The following is a 21,530-nucleotide window of genomic DNA, read 5'->3' as shown; positions in this document are numbered from 1 at the left end:
CATTTGTGCAGTTTCATACTGCACAAGGATTTTAATGGAGTTTTTTTTAAGTCCAGTGTGACTTTATATGGCTGCAAACTGCATCCTCAATGCAAGATAACTGGATCATTTCCTAGAAGTGGTATTTCTCTTAAGCATTTGTTCTAAATCTACAAAGATTCAAAGAACACCACTGCCATTGAGAACAGTGGACAAGCTTCTTATTAGTTACTACTGGGGAAAGTTGACTTAAAGCTTCCTAAATGAATTAAGAAATGCAAACCTATTGACTACTGAACAGGTTGCTTGCTGGCCTTCTCTTTTTTTTTTGACAGAAGAATATTAATACAGAGGCTGCTTCCTCCAGTCGTGTTAATAGATATTCTCTGAGACAGATCCTACACAAAGATCAGATCCTGATTCTGGAGACGTCAGGCAGCTTTGAAATGTGAGCCCAAACCGTGAGGAGATTGAGACCAGTAGAAGGTAATCAATTTTTTTTTTTAAAAAAAGTATGTAACATGTAAATCTTTAAAACAGATAAAGGGTATTTTCCTTTGCCACAAATTTGATAAGCACATGGCAGAGTAAATTGTCTTGAAAGATGCAAAACTGTGTATATCTAAATAAAGGTAATATAAAATTGTATACATTAATGAGGTGTACACTGATGAGGTGAGCTGCTTCAGGTAGAGACTAGTACTGCTGTGGACAGTAGAAAATCTTATGACATGATCTTCAATTCTGAAAGGCTAAAAATGGACCTGCTTATTTTTTCACATGGGATCCTGGTAATAAATATTACACAAGCTACTTCTTTTTCTTATGGCTGACCTAAGAAAAGTCTCTACCAAGTTGTCTTGTGTCTCTCTCCATTTGTTGTGTATGTGGCCATACAGACCCAAGTTGTCAGATACTTTTGGTAAGGAAGAGAGAAGGTGCTTTATATATTGTGTTGCCTGTTCCTACTAAACAGAAGTTGAACTAGAGTAAAGCAAAAACTTCATTGTATGAAGTCTGCAAACATTTCTGACTATCTGGAGTTGCTGTATGTTGTTTGACCAAAATCTAATTTTCTTGCTTGTTTAGCAATTTCCTGCTATAAAAAGTCGTTCACTTTCTCTATTGAATCCTTTAAATGTAAGCTGTGTGAGCATCTGAACAGCCAAATGTGCGTGCAGAATAACCTAATTTCTAACATCAATATGACTGAGGATTTCAAATCTTTCTGGTTTAGGAATTTTTTCCTTTGCAGAAAATTGTTGACCAAAACTCCTTTGGTTCCTAGTGGGTTTCCAGGTGAACTCTGAGAGTGAGCAGTTCAGAGGAGGTTGAAGGTACCCAGTCCAGATATTCTCTTGCTTCTTTTTGTGTAGCATGGTTCTTCCAGATAACATAATGCTGCAGTTTAGACAGCTGCAACCACAACTTTAAGATAGAAATTTTCCTGTTTTATAATTGTTGTTAAATTCTTGTTACGCTTTTTTAGTACAAAATACCAAAGAAGTGTGCCCTCTAAATTAAGGGAGAGTGTTCTCTGCCAGCAAGAGCAACTCTTGCTAGGCAATGTTAGACTTCTCAGTCAGAAGCTCCCTCTGAACACAGGATTAACTCTCCCATGTGATGACTGCCATTTACCAAGGCAGAAGGCTGAAGACTTACATTTGTGATCAGCTTAGAGGGACATAGAAGCCCATGGTCTTATGCCTCAGTCTGATGTTTAGTCTTGGTCCACTTGGCACTGAAGTCCAGCCTTTGTTTACTGAGGGTGGAAAAGTGTGTCAGGAAGAAGAAAAATCTGAAATTGCAAGAAGAGTTCTCCTCCACCTTTCCTGTGGATGGAATTCAAAGCTTTACAGAATTGTGCATTCTGTCTTTCATACATATCTGGAAAGTCCTTTCTCCTTAAAGCCTGAAAGCAAAGCCAGTTCAGACACTCTAGTTGTTTTACTTAGAAACATGTTCTACATACCATGTATATTTATGGATGGGCAATATCTTTTTTAAGTAAAGGCAGGTTAGCAGGTGCAAGTCTAGGCCTGTTGTTTTCGACAGAGGTATTTAGATTTGCTGTAAGATGAGAACATGCAGGAAATTCTAAATAAACTTTGTTTTGTCAGAAGAGGTAAGAATGTCAGGGTACCAGGAGATGCCTTCTACTTTAATAATGAAAGTTTACTGCTGATGTTGGCTGCACTTTCAATTATTTCACCTGCCTTCTGTTGGTCATTTATATATATATATATATATATTACATGGTTGCCACATGGGCTTGTGTGTTTGTGATTCATTAACTTGCATTATTCCTTAACAATACAAAAGAAATATCCACTAAATGAAATAAAATAATTAATTACTGAACACAATGACACCATTCAGCCCTAAATTTTCACAACTAGAAGGATTAACTAAGTATGTAATGCATCACTGAATGATTTAACAGAGCATCATAACTCTTTTCTTTTCACCATAAATTGTAACCTGGAATTGGTTTTGTAATGGTAATTGCCTTATCTTCATAAATTCTACAGTCTTACATAATTTAACTAGTATTGTAGCAGGATTTCCCAAGAACAAAAAAAGCAGGTGCTGTCAATGGTAATTTAAATAAGAAAAGACACGTTAAGTGGTTCTTCTTTCACTAGTAATAGAAATTAATTAGCTTTGAGCTGCTTTGGAGGTTTTACATTTTTTTGCTGTGGCCTGTTATGTTTTATAATTGTATGGAAAGTAGTTTTGATTTGATAACATTATCTGGTGTGAGAGTTCTGCAGGAAGGCAGAGGTACATAAGTCAAATGTCAGTCTGCCTGGGTATGGAAACTGCAGAGGATCAAGAGTGTAAATTAAGACATTCTAAATAAGTTTCAAAATCTTGGCAAAGGTTGTGCTGCAGTTCTGAAATATGCTGCTAAACATTTCTTCCTTTAAAACTAGGAGCTACTGAATCCCTTAAACTGTGGCTGCTTTAGACTGACTCTGATGTAAAATGTTGGAAAACAGAATTGATTCATTTAGATTAAATCAGTGCAAAATTTGAGAGAACAGGCCCACATATGAAATATAACTACTTTGTGTATGCATAATTATAAGCAATAATTAGCCCTGTTATATGAATTACTCTTGGAGCTCAGACTTTCTAATAGTCATTTAGTTTCTCTTACTTCTAGGTGATTTTTTTTGTGTAATTGCCAGATCCTGTTCCTATTATTGATGGTTGAGAATGGATGTCTTTATATCTGAATGTGTAAATTGGGGGTGGAGCAGGTGGGAAATAATCCTTTTTGAGTTAAAGTGCAAATTGCAAAAGCTGCTACTTTCCCAAGGATATAAATTTTATCTTTAATGTCTACAATGAAAGACCCAATCGTTCAAAAGCAGAATTATGGTCATACTTCTTACAATTATGGAAAGCAAAATATTTAATATGCTGATTAACAGACAGATAGTCAGAGACCTGTGTCTTGTTTCTAGGTTTCTAGCAATTCAGTCAGCTTTCTGTGCCTCAATAAAATGGGATGGCATCCTGAAAGTGAGGCTGGGTGTCAGTGTAGAGTTTAAGCAAGCATATCAAGCAGAAACTACAGAGGAACTATATTGTTGTCTGTTCATTTGTGACATGGTGAATCTGCAGTCCAGATAAGCTGTTCATGAATGATTGAAATTGCATATTTCTTAGATTCACAGGGAAGATGACTTAAAATTTATATGTTGTTAGAGAAACTATAAGGAACATTATAATCATTGTGATGTATGCATGCTAAAGAATCAGATTTAAGACTGCAAATGGCATCTTAATATCAATGCATGTTTATTGTTAAAATAATTTTGATAGAAAATTTTTTTTACATAATTTTTGTTTTGACCCCCCCTCTTCTTGAATGCTTTTTACTGACTGTTTTTCCTAATTGTGTTGGTTTTGTCTTTGTGAGCTTTCATTTTAAATTTGAGGCTAAATTTGGGTTGCGCTTTTCTTTCTGGTGTATGGCAGTAAAAGTACATACCCCTGAGGAAAGAAAATTCGGTCTTAAAATAAACAAACTTGGAAGTTACTTTCTATATCCTCTCCTCCTCGGTTTCTGTTCTTACTATGTCATGGTACACTACGCAGTTCTCCAGGAGTGCTGTAAATTTGTTCGTATGTAATTACAGGCACATGGAGAGTGGACCAGCTATTGTTCCTGAGTAATTCAATGACTAGGACCCATTGGACTTCAGGTATTGTATACTGAACTTTGAACAGAAGTGCGCCAAACAGATCAATTGTCCTACTTTCTACTAATTGAGCAAGTCATACAAGTCTGTTCCCATGAACAAAATAATTCTTCTTGAATACATGCTTTTTTCTCTTACAAGGAGCTCCTGCTGCTGTCACTACAGCTCCCGAGGTTGCATCAGAGGGCATCAGCTTGTCTGGCAGTGAAACTCTTTGGTCTTTGATTCTCAGACGTTGCTGCTGAGAAAACAGAGTTCTCCCATTTCTGCATGTGGCAGCACCAATTACTTTTTTCCTGCCCTCTAAAATGTAACATTTAGTACATGATCTGCTTTGCTTCATCTACTTTCCTCTTCACTCTTCCTGTTAGAAGAGCAGTAGAAGAAAAAGACATGTCAGCTTTTGCTGCAAGGCCTGCTTGCAGATATGGGAGCTGTGAGAGAATAAAACAAAAAGAGCATATCTTTGGACAAGTTTTAGTATGTTGGCTAGGGCTACAGGTTCCCAAAGAAAAGGATTTTCTCCATACAGGGACTATTAGCAGAGTAAACTTTGTATTCTGGCCTACTGGACTAAACAGAAATTTTTTCACCCTTTGTTTTGTCCAGTGATGAGCAGAGAACTGAAGAGCTAGTGTTCAACAGATTCCTTTTGATGTGCAAGAGCAGCAGTCATGTTGAGCATCCAAGCTGAAAATCTGTGAGAGTTTTGAAATTAATAGGGCATTGTTTTCAGATTCTTGTAAGTAATTTAGAATATTTGAAATTAGACTCTGAAGTCTTAACTGTTTGCTGCAAACTTTCTTTAGTAGAAACACAAGAGGTGGGTCCCAGTTTCTGCTCAAATGTAACAAAGCTGCTCATATTATCTGATAACAATAATTTGTTTTATAAAATAAATATTCCTAATCACTTCTTTAAAAACAGATTGCAAATTAGCAGTCATTCATGAGTAACAATTCTTCCCTCTCTTTTGGATTTATTCCTTGGGTTTTGTTTTAAAATTTATATTAAGTATATGAAACTGTGTGGTGGATGGAATTTCAATAGTGGTTCTGTTGTTGATTGTGGTCTTCTAAGATCAGGGACATAAAGGTTCAGAGGAGCTAGTCAAGTCAAGATTAAAACTCTGGGGACGTCTTTCTGCTAGAGACAACCAGTACAAAGTTAAGCCAACAAAATAGAGCTTAAGCAGGATTTAGGTGCTCTCTATATAGGCATTTTTCTGGTGTTCAGGAGAGCTAATGCTCATGTTCTTCTGAATGCACATCTGTACAAGGTTACTGTTAGAAATACAGGAGCTTTTATGGTCCCTCATCTGTGATTCAGCTAATTAGTTCAACTAGTGAGGTAACTTTTGGCTCTTGAGTTGAATGATTCTGAGAGGTCTTTTGCAGGCTATTTTAGTTGTCTTGGATTTTTCCCCCTTTCACTGTAAAAGTAAGCATTCTGAATATTTTTGTCCTAATACTTGTGAGCCAAGAGCTAAGAACTCCAATGCTGTATTTGGTCTTTTATTTAAATAATTTAAAAAAACTATTCTAAGAGGAGAAGTCTAAGGAAAAACCTTACTGTTGTCTACAGCTACCTGACTAAAGGATACAAAGAAGGCAGAGAGATTTTTCTCAAGCATGCACAGCAATACAATGAGAGGCAATGGACACAAGTTGGAACAGGGGACATTCCACTTAGATGCCATAAAAAGATTATTTTTTCTTTACCCTGTGGGTAAATTTTCGTCCTTGGAGGTGTTCAAAAGACTCGACTAGACAGGTCCCTGAGCAAGCTGATCTGATTAGACCTGTTTTGAGCAGGGTGTGGGACTAGATAACCTCCAGAGGTCCCTTCCAACCTAATTTATTTTACAATTCTGTGATTCTATGAAAACACAGAAATACAGTCTGGTATGTGATACACATGGCTACAAGTGCCTATGGTGGTGAATTGTAAAGGTCCTTACTGTATGTTATCCAAAAGAATCATTTGAGAGAGCTGCAGGAATTAAAGGGTGTAAGATGTGTCTGGGATCATCAAACTATACTGCAGAGTATCTTTTTTGTTTTTTTAAAAAACAGCCACAAAAACTATGTAAGTCAGAAAGATTAATAGAAGGCACCCCAAGCCTGAGGAGGTATCCAAGAGGTATGCAGACAAAGCCGGGAGCAGCAGTTTCCATGCTTCCCTCCATGGGCCATCATGGAGGGTGCAGAAGCTGATATGGGGTATGTCATGTATTGTTGGACACAGTAGGAGAGAGAGATGATGCCTAAGAGGACCCTTTTGAATTCAGTGCTGTCTGTGCATCCTCTGTAGACCATAATTGTATTCTTGCAGATCGTAGCTGGAGCAGTAGTAATAGAAAACCTCCTGTTTCCACTGAAAGTGGAAGCAGCTACTGAAAGTGAATCACTTAATGCCAACTAAATTAAAAGAAGGAAAGCACTTGGAATAATTCAACAAACAATAAGTGGGCAGCAATCTAGAAAAAATGATGCATTTTATGTGTTCAGCATATTTGCAATGATATTTAATTACTGTTGTGAGATCTTGGGAAATCTGAAGGCAAGTACACTTTATTTCACAATAAGTGAACACTTTTATTTATGTTGAAAAGGGTTGTCTTGCTTTTCTCTTGACTGTGCTGGCAAAAGGAAGGTGACAGAAAGAAGGGGGCTGCCTCCTTCCATTGCAGCAAAGACATTATTTTCTCAGAGCCTTAGTTTCAGGCTTCTTAATTTTTCTGTCAGGGGAAATTTCATTTCACTTAACTTAGGTCACGACTACAGAAGAATTGTGAATAGAGTGATGTGAGTGAAATGTTGTATTCCAAGCTTATGTAACCTGTCCGAAGATCTTGCAGTGGGTCCAACATGATTCGTAAGGGGCCTTTTCAGCCTGGGTGAATGAAAAAAAAAAAAAAAAATCTGGCAGTAAATATCAAGGTCCTTTGGTTTTGTTTTGTTTGTTTTTTGTTTTTTTTTGTTTTTTTTTTTTTTCTAACTTATTACCATATAATAGAATTTACTCCTGCAACTTGCATAAATGCACTTAGGAACAAAAACAGCTTTTGGATTGTAGTTTCCCAAGCATAGAACCTAGATTTAATCATTGGGATACAGAGCTTACTTTCTTTCTTTAGGTTAAGCCTAAAAAGAGACAAAGGGAAATATTTGTTGGTTGACCTCTGGCCCCAATACAAAATATAGAGAGAATAGTGATGAATCTCCAAAGCCTGCTGGCATAGTAAAGTGCTTGGTATTCTATGAAAAAACCATCATGTATTCCCTAAATAGTTCATTTTGTTTTCTAAAGTTCTGAAAAACTCACTTTATTGAAATGCATGTTGTTGCATCGATTTTTCTAAAATACACCTTGTTATCTTTTCTTTGGTAATTGGTGACTGGTAATGACTTTGGCAATTTAACATGTTCTTGCAGACACTTTTCCCATTCCCCCAGATAACTGAAGTCAAGAGAGAGGGCCTGTCTGTCAATCTCTGATGCCTGTCAACCTGCTTGATTGGCAGGTTTTGGTCCCACAATAGAGACCATTTCTACAGCCCCCATTCTGTTATTTTCTTCTTTCTTAATACTTGTGGGGGATGGTGTTTGCTTTATAATCTGTGTTTAAAATCCAACTTGGAATGAGGCCAGTTTCTAAGAAATTATCACAAAGTCTTCTTAGCTTTGCATCAAGAAAATTCTCTGGAGAGTTTCCTAAGCTGTGATTCCACCTTCCGAAATTACCTTTGCTCAAAACCTAAGCTTCATTGTTCCTCCAGAATCCCCTTCAAAATCCAGCAACGAAGCTGTGAGTTCTGCCTAATATGTTTCGTTGTAAGAAAAGTAATTTGTTTGTGCTCTACTTTATTTGGGAAGTTCTTACTCATGGGATAACTGGCATAGAAATTTTTGCACGTAAAGAATGTAAGCAAAATATGTGAGACTGGCAACGGGGAAGGAGAAGGATATTTGCATTATGAGAAAAAACTCTAAAAAAGAAAACAAGGAAAGCTTCTAGAGGGAAGTGTAAGCATCTTTACTAGTTTAAAAGAAGCACAATTAATCTGTCATTGTTCATTCCCAAAATTATGCATTCCTGCAAACATTCTAATCAACTTGGCATTAATTCACTTCATTGTGAATTAGGATTGTGCACTACGATTGTTTCTGATGAGAGTTGTACTTAAAATTTAAGACTTCTCTTGATGAAAGAAGAGAGTGTGAGGAGAACTGGTTTCTGTATTTAAAAAGTATCTTCGCTTTTGTGAAAAAAAATCACATTTTACTTGAAAGCTTATGATTGTAATTTTAAAAATAAAAAACAGTTCAATGTAGGTGTAGAATCAGTTGCTGCTACCATGATTTATGGAAGTAAATGTAACTGCTATGTCAGTTAACTGCCTGTAGAATCAACAACATTGATGTCATTCCACTCGGTGCAATTTGGACAGGAAGAGAAAGGAAACTAGGGGTGAAGAACTGCCATGTTGGAGTCTGAAATACCTTAAAGGAAATACACTTACCAAATACGCTTACAAGGAATTAACCCCATAACACTAAAGTTATTCTGATTAATCACAATATCACAGGAACCTGTTGGTTCTTATGGGTATTTTCCTGGTCCTGGTACTCATGCAACTAGGGTCTGAGCAGTGTGCTGAGCAAATGCCAGTTCAAATTCACTGTTTAGGGGTTGAGGATTCTGTTACAGACAGATACAAGAGCTGGATGCTAGACTCAGATGTTTTTTGCTTGGAAAGGACTGTTCTATTTGTTGCATGGTTCTTTTTTCCCCCCAGTTGTTTACTGAAGTGTAGACCAAAAAAACCCTCCAAACCCAATAGAATATATTTAATAAAACTAAGATCCTTCTCCTCTGGTAGCTCTGTATTTGTAACATCCGAGTTTGAACATAAAGAATAAACAATAGGTAAATTTGGGGTTTTGGTTTACTGTAATAACAAACAGAATAAACTAATCAGTTCTCAGATAGAGTCCAATCAGCTGGCAGGTAAATTGAAATAGATTGAAATAGACTGAGTGTGTGGCTGTATGTATGAATATCCATTTCTATTACACAATGCAGACCTTGAGATCTTGAATTCTGTTCTTGCTGTGTAAATTGCTGAGCACCCTCAATTCTTTAAATGCATAGAGCACTTAATAGTTCAGAAGAAATAGTCCCGTATATTCTCAGTTAAACTACTTGGATGATACCTCTGTGTACTAACCTGTTACCCTTTGGCCACATGAACTGTTGACAGTGAGTGGGCCAACAGCGGTAGAAAAAAAGAAATAACAGGTGTAACTGATGTGCTAGCAGATATTTATTGGGCCGGGTGGGTGGAGGAAGCAAATACTTGAAAATGTATAATCCTTGGACTTTTTCCTGAGGTCCTCATTGCATAAATGACTGTATATTATATTCTGTGTGTCAAGAAGATAAAAATATCCCAGTATGATACAAAGTGTTTGAATGCTATACCCTGTGCATCTTGGGTCTGTTCAGTTGGTTGTGTCTGGATGTTGCTAACCTATTTCTCCAAAGAGTTACAAAGACTAGTTCAGGATGAAACATGAGCTCATTCCCCACAGTGCTTTCTGCAGAAAGTGACTGCAAGCTTCTACATCAGGGAATACAGATAGCATGTAGGAATGACAATTTTATGGAACTAAGAGAAACCACATCTCCACTGTCATTTCCTTTTCAGGGGTGTTCTTTCTTGTCCCCGGTGAACCATTCTGAATGTTCAGGAAAAGTTGTAATTTTCTAAGTTTCAGAATAGGGGGCAGTAAGGTCACAGTATTCCTTGAACACTTTTTGGTTCTATTACTGCTGGAGTACATAGTGTTAACATGATTTAGAATGACTGCATCTTTGCTTTTGAATCAGGACTTACCTCTCATACTGTGGTAAGCTGACTATTGCTAGAACCCCTGCTGTTGCAAGAGGCTTAGTGGTGGACAAGGTGTAGAAATTGTGTGTACCCACATTAAATAGGACCACTCTGAAACATGTGGGTGGTACTTTTAAAATGTCTTAAAATCCATGTTATGCATTTAAAATAGATCCTACCGTACAAAGAATAGCAAAGATCCAATTTATTCTTTTCCATTTGAACACAGAGAAGTTAACAGATATACACAGAAACACCCATGATGTGGCTTTCTTGTAATCATGAGAACCTGGAGGAAAAGTCTTATTTGTTCTATCAGTGATTACAGACTTGGTACCAGCCTAATGCACCAGGTCTGTGGAGATTACCATCCCTTTTTCTACAGAGAGGGCTACAGCATAAGCTTTCTACACCCGTGGAATTGCCATACCCTTTACTACACTGTAGAGGTAGAAGAGTTTCAGAGGCCAGATTCTCCTCCATCTCAAATTTCTAGAATAATCATTTGGCCTAGCATGGCTATGGTTTCTAAATTTGTCTGAGTCGTAATGTCACTGGTGCTACGAGCCCTTCATTTGCAGACATTTTCTCTATCTGTAGCAATATCTCTTGTGTTATGCCCTACTGAATTTTATGTGCAATTTCATTCATTCCCCTACCTCCTCTTCTTTTAAGGTTGCTTTTCGGATTTATTTATCATGTTCTTGTATTCCCAGGTGTGGTAAGTGGGAACTCTTGTTTTACTCCCTATGCAGTTTATTGTTTTGAATAACTGCATGAAATCTTCTTCCTTCTGAACTAAGCAGACCCACTTTCTAATTATGCCTTGTAGTTAAATTCCTGATGGACTGGCACCATTTTTGTGACCTGTCTTTGAATTCTTTCTCTTCCTGATGTGTTGTTTCTGAGATAAAGCAAACAAAAATGAAACCAGTATTCTCGACGAGCCCATAATGTTGATTTAAACAGTAGCATTAATATTAGCGCTGTTGGTTTTTATCTCATTCTGGATGAATCCCAACAATTGTTCTGCTTTTCAGATTGTGCTACACTTCATTAGGAGACTTTGTAGAGTTTTCCCACAATTATGTGCAAAGCTGTTGCTCAAATTGAGAACTCTGAAAGGTAGCTATGAAAAGGTGAATGTGTAATGTTAAAAAGATACAGAAATCAGTGGTAAGGAGCAGATGTACAAGAAAATGATGTAATTACAGGATTTTGTCAAAAGAGTTCATGAAACTAGCGTAGGTCCTGAGAAGCTGGGAGAAAGAAGAATGAAAAATAGCTGGTAAGTAAAGATATTTGTATGAGAACATACATGTCTGTACACTGGCTGTGATTGGTAGTGGTTAGAGCTTCAATATGTCACATGTAAAGTGGTACTCAGTCTAATACTGACCCCTTAAGCAGTGTGCAGCATTGTGGCTAGTGCACTGTGAGAAGCCTTATCAGGCCTGGATGTGTGTGTCAACCTCCTCGTCGATCTGTTGAGGTTTTATATAGGTAACCATAAGTCTGCATCAAATTCCACAAACTGACAGCCCTCAGTTCTGAAATAACTTTGTAAATTACAGCAGTTTAAGTTAAGTCAATATGTTTTATAAAATTTAACCTTGGCTAAACAACTGTGACAGTTCATAGCAACCTGAATTTCAGATAAACCCACCCTATGTATAAATGAAATGTCTGATGTCTTTGTTAGTTTCTCATGTAGCATCTTTCTACACTCTGGCTAAATACTCTGCAGTTTATGTTTATTTCTTGCAGAAGATGTATTTTATCTTCTGATTGTCACTGTGTGGAATATGATGATGGAAGCCCTGATTTTGCACACAATATATTGACAGATTTATCTCATTTACTGTACTTGTCTGTCATGTCTAAGAACACTAATGAGTTGTTTTCAGGGACTAATGAAAACTGTAATGGCTAATGGATGTTTACAGCATTGCTGTGCCATGTCATAATGTGAACACCAACTTCGGTTCCAAGTCTTTAATTGGCACCATCAGAGTCTTTAATTAATTTCATCAGACAATAAAAACCTGAGAGAAATCAATGAGGAGAAGTTGGTAATCCTGCTGGAGCGACCAATTGCTCTGACGGACCCTTTCTTTGAATGCTACGCTCTTAAGTAATAAATTCATGTGAAAGGCCTTTGAGAACTGATTTTAAAGCAGACCCAACTCAAAACAAGATTTTTCCTATTTGCTCTTTGTTTTCCACTAATTCAACTGTGGAAAAAAAAAAAAAAGTGACACTACCAAGCTCTTTAATTTTTTAGATATTTTCAAACTGTGTTCGTTCATAAAATAGTAAAAATTAAATTAAAAAAGTAGTGTTCCCCTTGGTCATAATAGTCCAGATTTGTAGATAAGAGGAATGGGGTTTATCTTTTCTGATTTGGACATCTGAAAATTAGGCATGTTGTCTCAGGTAGAGTTCTGGGCTACTTGTGGTTAGGAGAGAGGATATCTCCTGCAAGTAAGATATTCTATCTTAAAATAGGTTTCCAAAAGGAATGGGACAATTTACCCAGCATGTGTACCTACATGCTTTTTTTCCCTATTGCAGTCAGAGTCTGGGAACTAGTATGCAGTTTGCAATCCAATCTAACTGCATGCTGTTGCCAGGTAAGTTTTCCAGTTCTCTGCCTGCCAGATGTAGCCAAATGTTTTTAGCCCTTTCCGGGTTGGATCCTGGGATTATTCTTCCATGAGATCCATGAGATAGTCCAGTTGATGATATCATCATACAATTTGAGGCATGATGAAGAAAACACAGATTCTGAGTCCAAGGAGAGCAGATTTTAATGGCAACCAGTAGTTAGATGAGTTTAGGCAGAGCAAACTTGAACTGCTAGGCCAGTACCCATTTAGCAGTTCTTGACTCTATCTCTGTAGATACCTGCAAGTATAGTTACTTAAACAGTCTTCAAAAATCTGGCCCATGCTTATGGCTGTAGAATTAGCAGATCTGATCCTCTCTCAACTGCACATTATGCACACCTACAGAGCAGAAAACCAGCTTTCTTACTTTTTCAGTTTGTGGAATGTCCCTCAACTTTGTGCAATTTCTTCAGACAGAAATATCTCTTTGCTTCTTTTCACTTAACTGAAACCAAAAGTAATTAAACCAAAAGCATTTATTGATGCAACCCCCCTAAGGAATTGATAATGACAATAGTATAAAAGATACATAACATTTTGATACATTTATAACACTTGAGTTGGCGTCTGAAGTACAGGTGATATTTTGCCTGTTTCCTCACACAATAATAAAAAAAACCCCAAACAAACTAGTACCCTTTAACTCATTAAAATTTGAGGAGGCACATTGATATAACATATTCTTATTTACTTACTGAAATTTTTTTTAGTTGCACTCACGGTCTTTGTGTAAATTATTATAATTTCTGATTTCAATTTACATAACTATCTTTAAGAGGAAAAAAGTATTTTTAGTAGTCTATTTTTAAATACTGAAATATTTTTTTTAAATTACAGTTTTATCTATTCTTGATTTAAGTGATGTCAGGATGTTTTATTGCTCTGCTGCTTGGTAAAAGAGAACTTCATTGAGAGGGAGGAATTCAGAGAGACTTAACATTTCAAACGCAAGCTGACCTCAGGTGACTCAAAGTTGATAAACGGTAGATCCTGTGTTGGCACTTAAATAATTTAAAGAACTGTATCGACTTCTGAAATATCAGCAAAATCCAGGTTGACTGAAAAAATCCTTAAAATACCAACCTGTGGAGCACGTTTTGAAAAATTGCAAGCATAAGCATTTAAGAGAATCAAAAAATGAAGAGTTCGATTGGCAACATATGTTTGTGTCCATTAGTCACATCACTTGTGGGGACATCTGCACAGTCATGTTGTGGCGCTGGTGTTTGCAGGGATGAGGCAGATGAACACTTCTGCACGGTGCCAGCGGTGGACGTGCAGCAGCCTGTGGTGGTTCTAGCAGTTCTCAGTACTGCTGCAGCCATGCCACTGGCGTGGACCCACATGGTATATTGGGTTCAGATTTACAACAAGCCAGAAAGCTTCTGGTTTTGCACCATAGCACCGTAGCATTATTCCAAGGTTTCCATAAAAAAACACGTGTGAAAGTGACTGTGCAAAACGAGGGAGAAGTCGTCATCTGATGTAAGCATAGAACTTTGCAACGTGATCTTGATTAGTGTGGCTTTTGTGGCAGAACACAAGACCGTGTGCAAATCTACTGATGTTTTTAATTTTAGTTAATTACTGTTTTCAGTGGAAGGGATCACTTGGTTTAATTTCACTAAATGTCTAGATTTATTCTGGAGAAGCTGATTATGTCTTCCATTGTTGGAAGATAACATATGTTATCTTCATAGTATTTTTACTTAGACAAATTCTAGTCATAGAAGGTAAAGAATTATATAGCTCCTGCTCAACTCAAGCAGTGTATCACTTTCTGTGCAACCACCTGGGATTATTTCATAACAATTTATTATTATTCTTTTAGGGATTTCACTTAATTTGTTTGAAAGGTTTTCTGAATAATAGTGCTCCGGATATTCTGTGCAGCAGGTGAAATCCACATGGATTTTGCAGTTGCCCAAGCATTCTGCTTCTGCTAACTCTGAAGAATGGTTTATGGTTAAATTAAAAATAATTTACTCCCATTTTGAAGTCAGAAAAAACATTTTTATAGAAAAAGAGTTGAATTTATTCTTAGTTATCTACAAACACATTATTTTTGCTTATGGCCTAAAATCACACTGGCTATTGTGGTAGAATTTTGGTGGTATGTTGGAAGCAGACTGTGTGAAACGTTGAAGCCAGAACAGTACTTACGGTGGAAGACAGCAAGTTGAGCTCTGACAGAATCCCTCTCGTTTATGCTTAGGAAAGAGGGATGAGACTGATTGTCTGTTCGTCTTGCTCTGAGGGTGAGGATTGATGTGTGAGCTGAAAGGGGATAATGCTGTGTAGGGAACTGAGTCAGTTTAGGTGGCACACACTACCTGAGAAAGCAGAGCAGACAGAAAGATGACTGGTAGGTAGCCCCAAAACAGAGGAATATGGCTTTTAGAGCTAGAGAAACAAAGGTGAGGTAAGCTTCATGATTTCACACTGTCAAATCCACTCCTAAGATATGTGGGAACACAGGCTGGGATAGAGCTTATATCCCCATATTAAACTGGTACAGTGTTTAGTTTTCTTAAAGAAAGAATATGGGTTCCCTGCAGTACTGGCACACTAGTGCACACCACGTGTATCCTGTCAAGTGACAGATGTCGTCAGTAAGATAAAAAAGATGCTCTCTCTAGTCCATCTTGGTTGCCTATTCTCTAATCATTATTTCTTCTGGAGACCTGTATTTTCAGTGACTCATTGTCTCATGTTACAACCTGTATCACGATATTGTCTGGCTTACCTGACCTGTTGAACATTTTCAGATGTCTCTTTGTGCTTCTCTGATTAATCACTGTTCTCCAGAAAGAAAAGAGATAAAACCAAAGAAGCCTGGGGTATTTTGCTAGAGAGTTTTGCCTTTTTGATTACTTTCTCAATAGTCGTAGCATCTGCTCACCATTTTGGGGCTACATATTCCTTTACATGTGCACTTGAAAGATACTTGCAAACACCATTTCTTGTCTCAGATTCACTGCAGAATTTGTGTGTGTTTCTTACTCTAGTTTGGGATGTTCAGGTGAAAAGGGAATACTAGTGATTGGTTTCTGTTGTTTTTCCACTATAGAGTCATGTTTTCTTTGAATGCCAGTATTGGTGGACTATTCAGTCATTTAACTCTTTCTTCATTCTGTGCTATCTCTAAGTACTTCCTGTATTTTTTCACAAAACTACTGTTTTCTCTTGCTTGCATCTGTGTTCTCTCCCACAACGAACAAAATGAGATAACTTACTGTACTTTCTGCCTGATGAACCCTTGCCATATGCTGGAAGATGCTCCAGCTGCACTGGCCTAGTTGTAGTGCTGCACAGACTTCTTTTTTATTATTTTCAGTAATCTGAGATACATGCCCCTGCCAGCATCTTCAACACCAATCCGGAGCCAGAGTTCTGCCTTCTGATTTGTGTTGGGTACCGAATGCAGTCAGTGAGCAGTAACAGCTTTTTGCTCTGGATAGAAAAAGTCTACAATGTCAATACTTCACGTAACATCTATTTTCTTACTCTCTCCTTCCTTCAACATTTTTGAGTGTGCAGATGTTTCCTAGTTAGTTATGATTTAAGTGAGCAGCTTCTTGCTAACATGTTAATTAAAACTCGCTGTCCAGAATCTCTTGGTACAATTTGCAGTGTAATCTGTAGCCTCTAGTGCATCATTGTATCTCTATTAAAAGGAATTCTGTGTAATGACGCTGGGATTTAATTAGTTTCTTTGCCGGTGTTGTAAAACATAGTGATAAATGAGCTAACAGGTCCATGGATCATTATTCTACTAGAGATGAGCTTATTAGCTGATTATGAATCATTAACAAAGTCTACATGGGATTTGCTTATCTAATTCAACACAATTTTGAACATTCAATACTCTACATTCACTTCTTTCAACTAACAACATTGTATTTAGATTGTAATCTTTGCATCCTTTATTGGAGGAATCTTCTTCTTTAGTGTTGAATTCTTATTATATTGCATGTGCTGTGAGAGGACCTTGTGCCCATCTGTGGTGAATGAAAACCTGTATTGTAAGGTTTTACACAACTGAATATTTTCTTGTTTGGAGTATGTCTGTTTATGAATCATCTGGCATTGCAGGGAAGAAAGAGACTTTACTCAACTTACTTTTCTTAAATAATACACTAACTAGAGAAAAGTGAAATATACTGTACCCACTAGAACTGATCATAGAGAAGGGGGCATATTCACAGCACAGTGAGTTTTTGATTTGAGGGTGGGGATGTGGCCTATGTAGCATCAGTGCAATTGTCAGAAATCATGCATGTTTGTAACACAGAAATGTACTTTATGGAGAATACTCACCTGAGACATTTTCTGAGAATTAAATATTCAGAAATTTGGTGCTGTGAGTTTATCTTCTAATAAATAAGACAGATTTTTTGAAGATTTTTCCACTTCTTATTGAGTATTTGCAGATGTTTAAAGTACATTCTTGCCTTGACCTCCTTGATGCTCACCTTTTTAGCCAAGCCAGTCTTCGTTAGATAGGCTTCAGGCTATTTTTTCCCAGTGCTGTAAGGTTGATTTGATGCTCCTGAAATTCAAGAACAAATATTTTCTTTCCTGAATTTTGTTAGCTTCTTACTTTTAAACAAATTTGTGAAAGGATATACATGTACTAAAAGTGAGAATGTGCCCCGGTTTTGTGTTCAGTTTTTGTCTCTCCCATTTAAATTTAAAATATGTACAATTAATGAAAATCAGCTAAGGAAGCATCTCTTCCATTACAGTGCATCATAGGACCTTAGCAAGTAGAGTTTATGTTGTAATTCTGGGATACCAAACCAGCAGCATGAGATCATGCCAGGATGGTGACACCAAGAAAGAATTCTGTGTGATTTCCCCAGAACTCTGATACGAGCACTCTTAGCAGATGTGTCCCAGCTCACCTCAGCCATGAGACTGGTAGTCAAGAAATAGTGTCACAGGCAGGTAGAGCACATCACCGGACCCTGTAGAGCTTTCTGTGAAGGTTCTGTTAGTCAGAAGGAAGGGATTTCTTGATATTTCTAGACTCCTTTTTGACTAGGAGTACCAGTGCTAGCATTCCTGAGCTGACAGCTCCCTTGTGAGATTTGAGCAGGTTTCTTACAAAGCAATGCAGTATGTAATTTTTTGGCTGAGAAAATGGGCTATAATATGTTGTTGCAGTGTGTGTATGTGTGCGTGTGTGCGTGTCTGTGTGTGTGCGCACTGTGGGAGAAGTCCAAGCAAATGCTTTGTATAAGATTTTAGTGTAACTCTTCAGCTTCGTGTAATGTGAAACTAAAAAATTATAGTGGCAGTTAAGTTTTTAATAGAAATGAATACACCAATGTCTTTTGTTTTCACAGCTTCACTGATTGTTGAACCAGCAGAACAGAAATAATTTTCATCCCTGTCCACTTGTCTAAGTTCTTTAAAGCTCCTTCCTTGCAAGTTTCTTGCTTTCTGTCCTCAAGTGCGTAACACTTTTCTGTATACTTTGTACTCTGGATATGTCTTTATTTAGCCAATTTATTGCTATGGCTGTTAACTATATTACTAATTAAGAGCCATTTGTACAAGTAGCTAGTCTGTATGCAAATACTGTTTCACATTCCTTGTTTCTTCCAAGCATGTTTTATCTTTGAGATCACAGTCCTTTTAGCGCAACCATAGCAATTTTCAGTGTGGTTGCAGTGATTTGTACAGTAGTTAGGCCATTTGCTGGGTGTGTGTTCTAGAGGCTATGGCAGCATCAGGCAGTAGTCTTCCTGATACAGGTAGATGGGTCAGAAATTAGAGTTTAGGGCAGCTCACTGTTATTAGCCAGAATGGTCCTGCAATCACTGTAGCAGCATAAACTGGCCAAGTTGTTGGTGAATACATTAGCAGTAGAAATCAGCAGGGTAAAATTTCATTGACAGTTACCAATCTGCAAATGATGACCCACTGTTTGTAAAACAGAAGGTAGTCTGGCGTAACCTATTTTGTGCGCTCCTTCCTAGAAAATAACATGCTTAGGTGTGCAAGGTATATATCCAACAGGCACATGTCTCATTCTCAATGATTCCGATATGTCCATAGAGTATTGACTTACCTATGCTGTGCTTTAAGTATTCGTATCCTGCCTTTGACCCACAGCTGGAGAGAAATTAATATTAAGAAATGAGTATTTAGTATTCTCTATCTGAGGTTCCCTTGACCTGAGCGCTACGTAAAGATACTTGGTGTTCTTGTAGGAAGGCAGGCTCTTTTGCTGGATATACATTTACTCTGCTCTTAAAAATGTAGCTGTCATTGAAAATGACCTCTGCAGAATCCTAGTTGCTTCTGTGCAGGAGACTGTTAATAATTCTTCAGGAGAAATCCTGGCAATAATATAAAAAGATTATGATGGTGATGACAGAGTTGCTGCCATCATATACTGTTCCATAAATGCAGAGTTAAAAATTCAGGATGTTCCTCAAAAATTGGCAGATGAAAGTGGATACAATTTTCTTGTGATTCTAACAGGATTCCTCTCTTATGAATATACTATTTACAGAGCCATTAGTTCTAATCCTTTCTGATCTTTTGTTTATCATGTCAGAGGTAAATATTACTTGGTTTATCCCTGTGGGAGCAAAGAGCATACTATTTTTGTTTCCGTGTTATTTTCTTTCACTGAGACAACATGTTATTTATTCTTTTGAAAAAGATTTGTAAAATGACAGATGAATTTCCAGCAACAGTAATATTTCTTAATAGTTAGGGAAACAGGTTTGTATTGCAGAGGTGCAACCATGAAGAAAAATAGGAGAATTAGAAAAGCATGGTTTAAAATATAATAGGACAGTAACACCAAGTAAAATGCTAGAAATTTTCAATATATCCTTCATAGTGCAACTGGAAAAGTTGAAAACATACACCCTTTGTAAACATATACCCTTTAGTATATATATATATATTTATACCAACATACCCTTTAGTGTGTGTATATATATATACCAACATATACCCGTAGTAAACATATATCCTTTACTTAGTTTCTGTATACAGAAGCATAGCACCTTTTCAGTTGCATGTTGTCAGTGGTCATGAATTACAGTATTATTAGCTACACTGAAATGTTTATGTAATTGTGATTTGATATTGTACAATAATTTATTCATTTTAAACCACTTATTTAATTTCTAAATAGAGACTGTTTTATAAAATAACTTAATCTGTTTTATTGGAGATTTTTATAAACAGTAAATTGGATACAATATCGGTATAAAAACATCAAATTGTATTCTTTTCTAATCAGAATAAAATACTTGCTCTCTTCTGTTTGTTGTTTTTGGTTTTGTTTTTTTTTTTTTAACTAATCAATGTTAATTTTTGGTTTGAGCAAAATACTTGAATCCTAAGAATCAGCATGAATAACATTTTTCATATCAGTCTCTGTACAGCTCTGGAAACAATGTGACTGCTTATTTTGTAGAACACATTCCAATTTCATAAGCAGTAGGACATGGACATTTAAATGAATTGAAACAAAGCAGGTTAATTATTCAGGGACCTCAGACTAAAATAAGTTAAGTCACAAATAATGCATCATGTGCTCTCATTATAACCTGAATGTCCCTAGATTACTGGGAGTATTGCCCGTCACTCTTAGACCAGAGTTTTTTGACTGATTAGAGGTAGGTTTTCCTTTTTAGTATCTATTTTGCTATTTTCAAAAATGGTGTCCCTTTTTAGATATACATTAGTACCTTGATATAGATAAATCTATATTTCTGCTAACAGTACTGATTTTCTGGGTTTTGCAAAGGTCGCATAAAATGTGGTTAGGCAACATCATTCTTTGAAGATCATTATTACTCCTTCTATAAACATATAGACTAGCCAATAGGAAAGAATACTAACTTTCAGAGCAACATTTACAAAGCTTTATCTTCTCAAGGTGATGCCCTTTAATAGAGGACGATGCATGGTTCTTAGTTCAGCAGTTCTGTCAAGTCTGAGGCAGTCATTTGATTTCACTTTTATACATATGCTTAGGTGTTCAGAAAATTACTGTATGTAGAAGAGAAGTCCTGAACACTATAAGACTAGGTCAACAACAAGGAGGTAGATCTCCAAATTCTTATTGTTGATGTTTTCTGTGATCTGACTTTATTCTGACTTTGACTTACTTTAGAGTAAACAGTGACATGCACAAATATGACTGCTATTACAGAGTTTTAATTTCTATTTTAAAGGCTCTTGTACTTGCTCAGAGTTGTTCATGTTCTGCAGATGAAACAGTAGTGCTAAATGTTTGCATATTTGTCACTTGCAAGAGAAAAAAGCCAGTTTGGTTTTGTGGTATTGTTTTTTAATTTTATGAGCATCTTTGAGTGGTCTGAGTAGAAGCAAAAACCAAGTATAATTTATTCTGTCTCATGTTTTGGAAGTTCTCTGTACCATCCATCTTTTGTCTATCTGATCATAAAGAAGATGATGCTTCTACCTTAGCAAAGGCCAGCAAAGTAAGGCTCAGTGAGTAAGGGGACAAATTTAGAACAAACCATTGTTAGTTCCAAGTAATCTCATTAAAATGACGTACAAAAGAACATGGTGGGTTATTCATCATTTGTCCCTCTACAGGGAAGTTTAGCATAATTTTTAAAGATCTGTTGTAACACAAGAGCCTTTATAGTTGTCTTGCACAAGTTACAAGTTCTCTGATCTCTTTGACACAGAGGTATCATCTATTTTATTTATCTAATTTAACTTATTTATCTAAATCATCTATTTTAGATCATCTGTTTTAGATCT

At 36.7% G+C, this 21,530-nt stretch overlaps 1 long non-coding RNA gene across 4 annotated transcripts in view; it reads left to right on the top strand.

The window, feature by feature from the left end:
• Nucleotides 1–320: 320 nt before the first annotated feature.
• LOC116964500 overlaps nucleotides 321–21,530 on the top strand; it is a 192,193-nt gene continuing 170,983 nt past the window's right edge. For all 4 annotated transcript variants that reach the window (XR_004408776.2, XR_004408777.2, XR_004408775.2 and 1 more), the window contains exons 1-2: nucleotides 321–465; nucleotides 4,131–4,196. This is a non-coding gene — a long non-coding RNA (uncharacterized LOC116964500). The remainder of the gene's footprint in view (nucleotides 466–4,130; nucleotides 4,197–21,530) is intronic.

The sequence above is a fragment of the Tyto alba genome, unplaced genomic scaffold (assembly GCF_018691265.1).
Source record: "Tyto alba isolate M040663 unplaced genomic scaffold, T.alba_DEE_v4.0 Super-Scaffold_20, whole genome shotgun sequence".
Taxonomy (NCBI): Eukaryota; Metazoa; Chordata; class Aves; order Strigiformes; family Tytonidae; genus Tyto; species Tyto alba.
The sequence above is the reverse complement of the archived record's forward strand: the minus strand, read 5'-3'. Positions and strand labels throughout refer to the sequence as shown.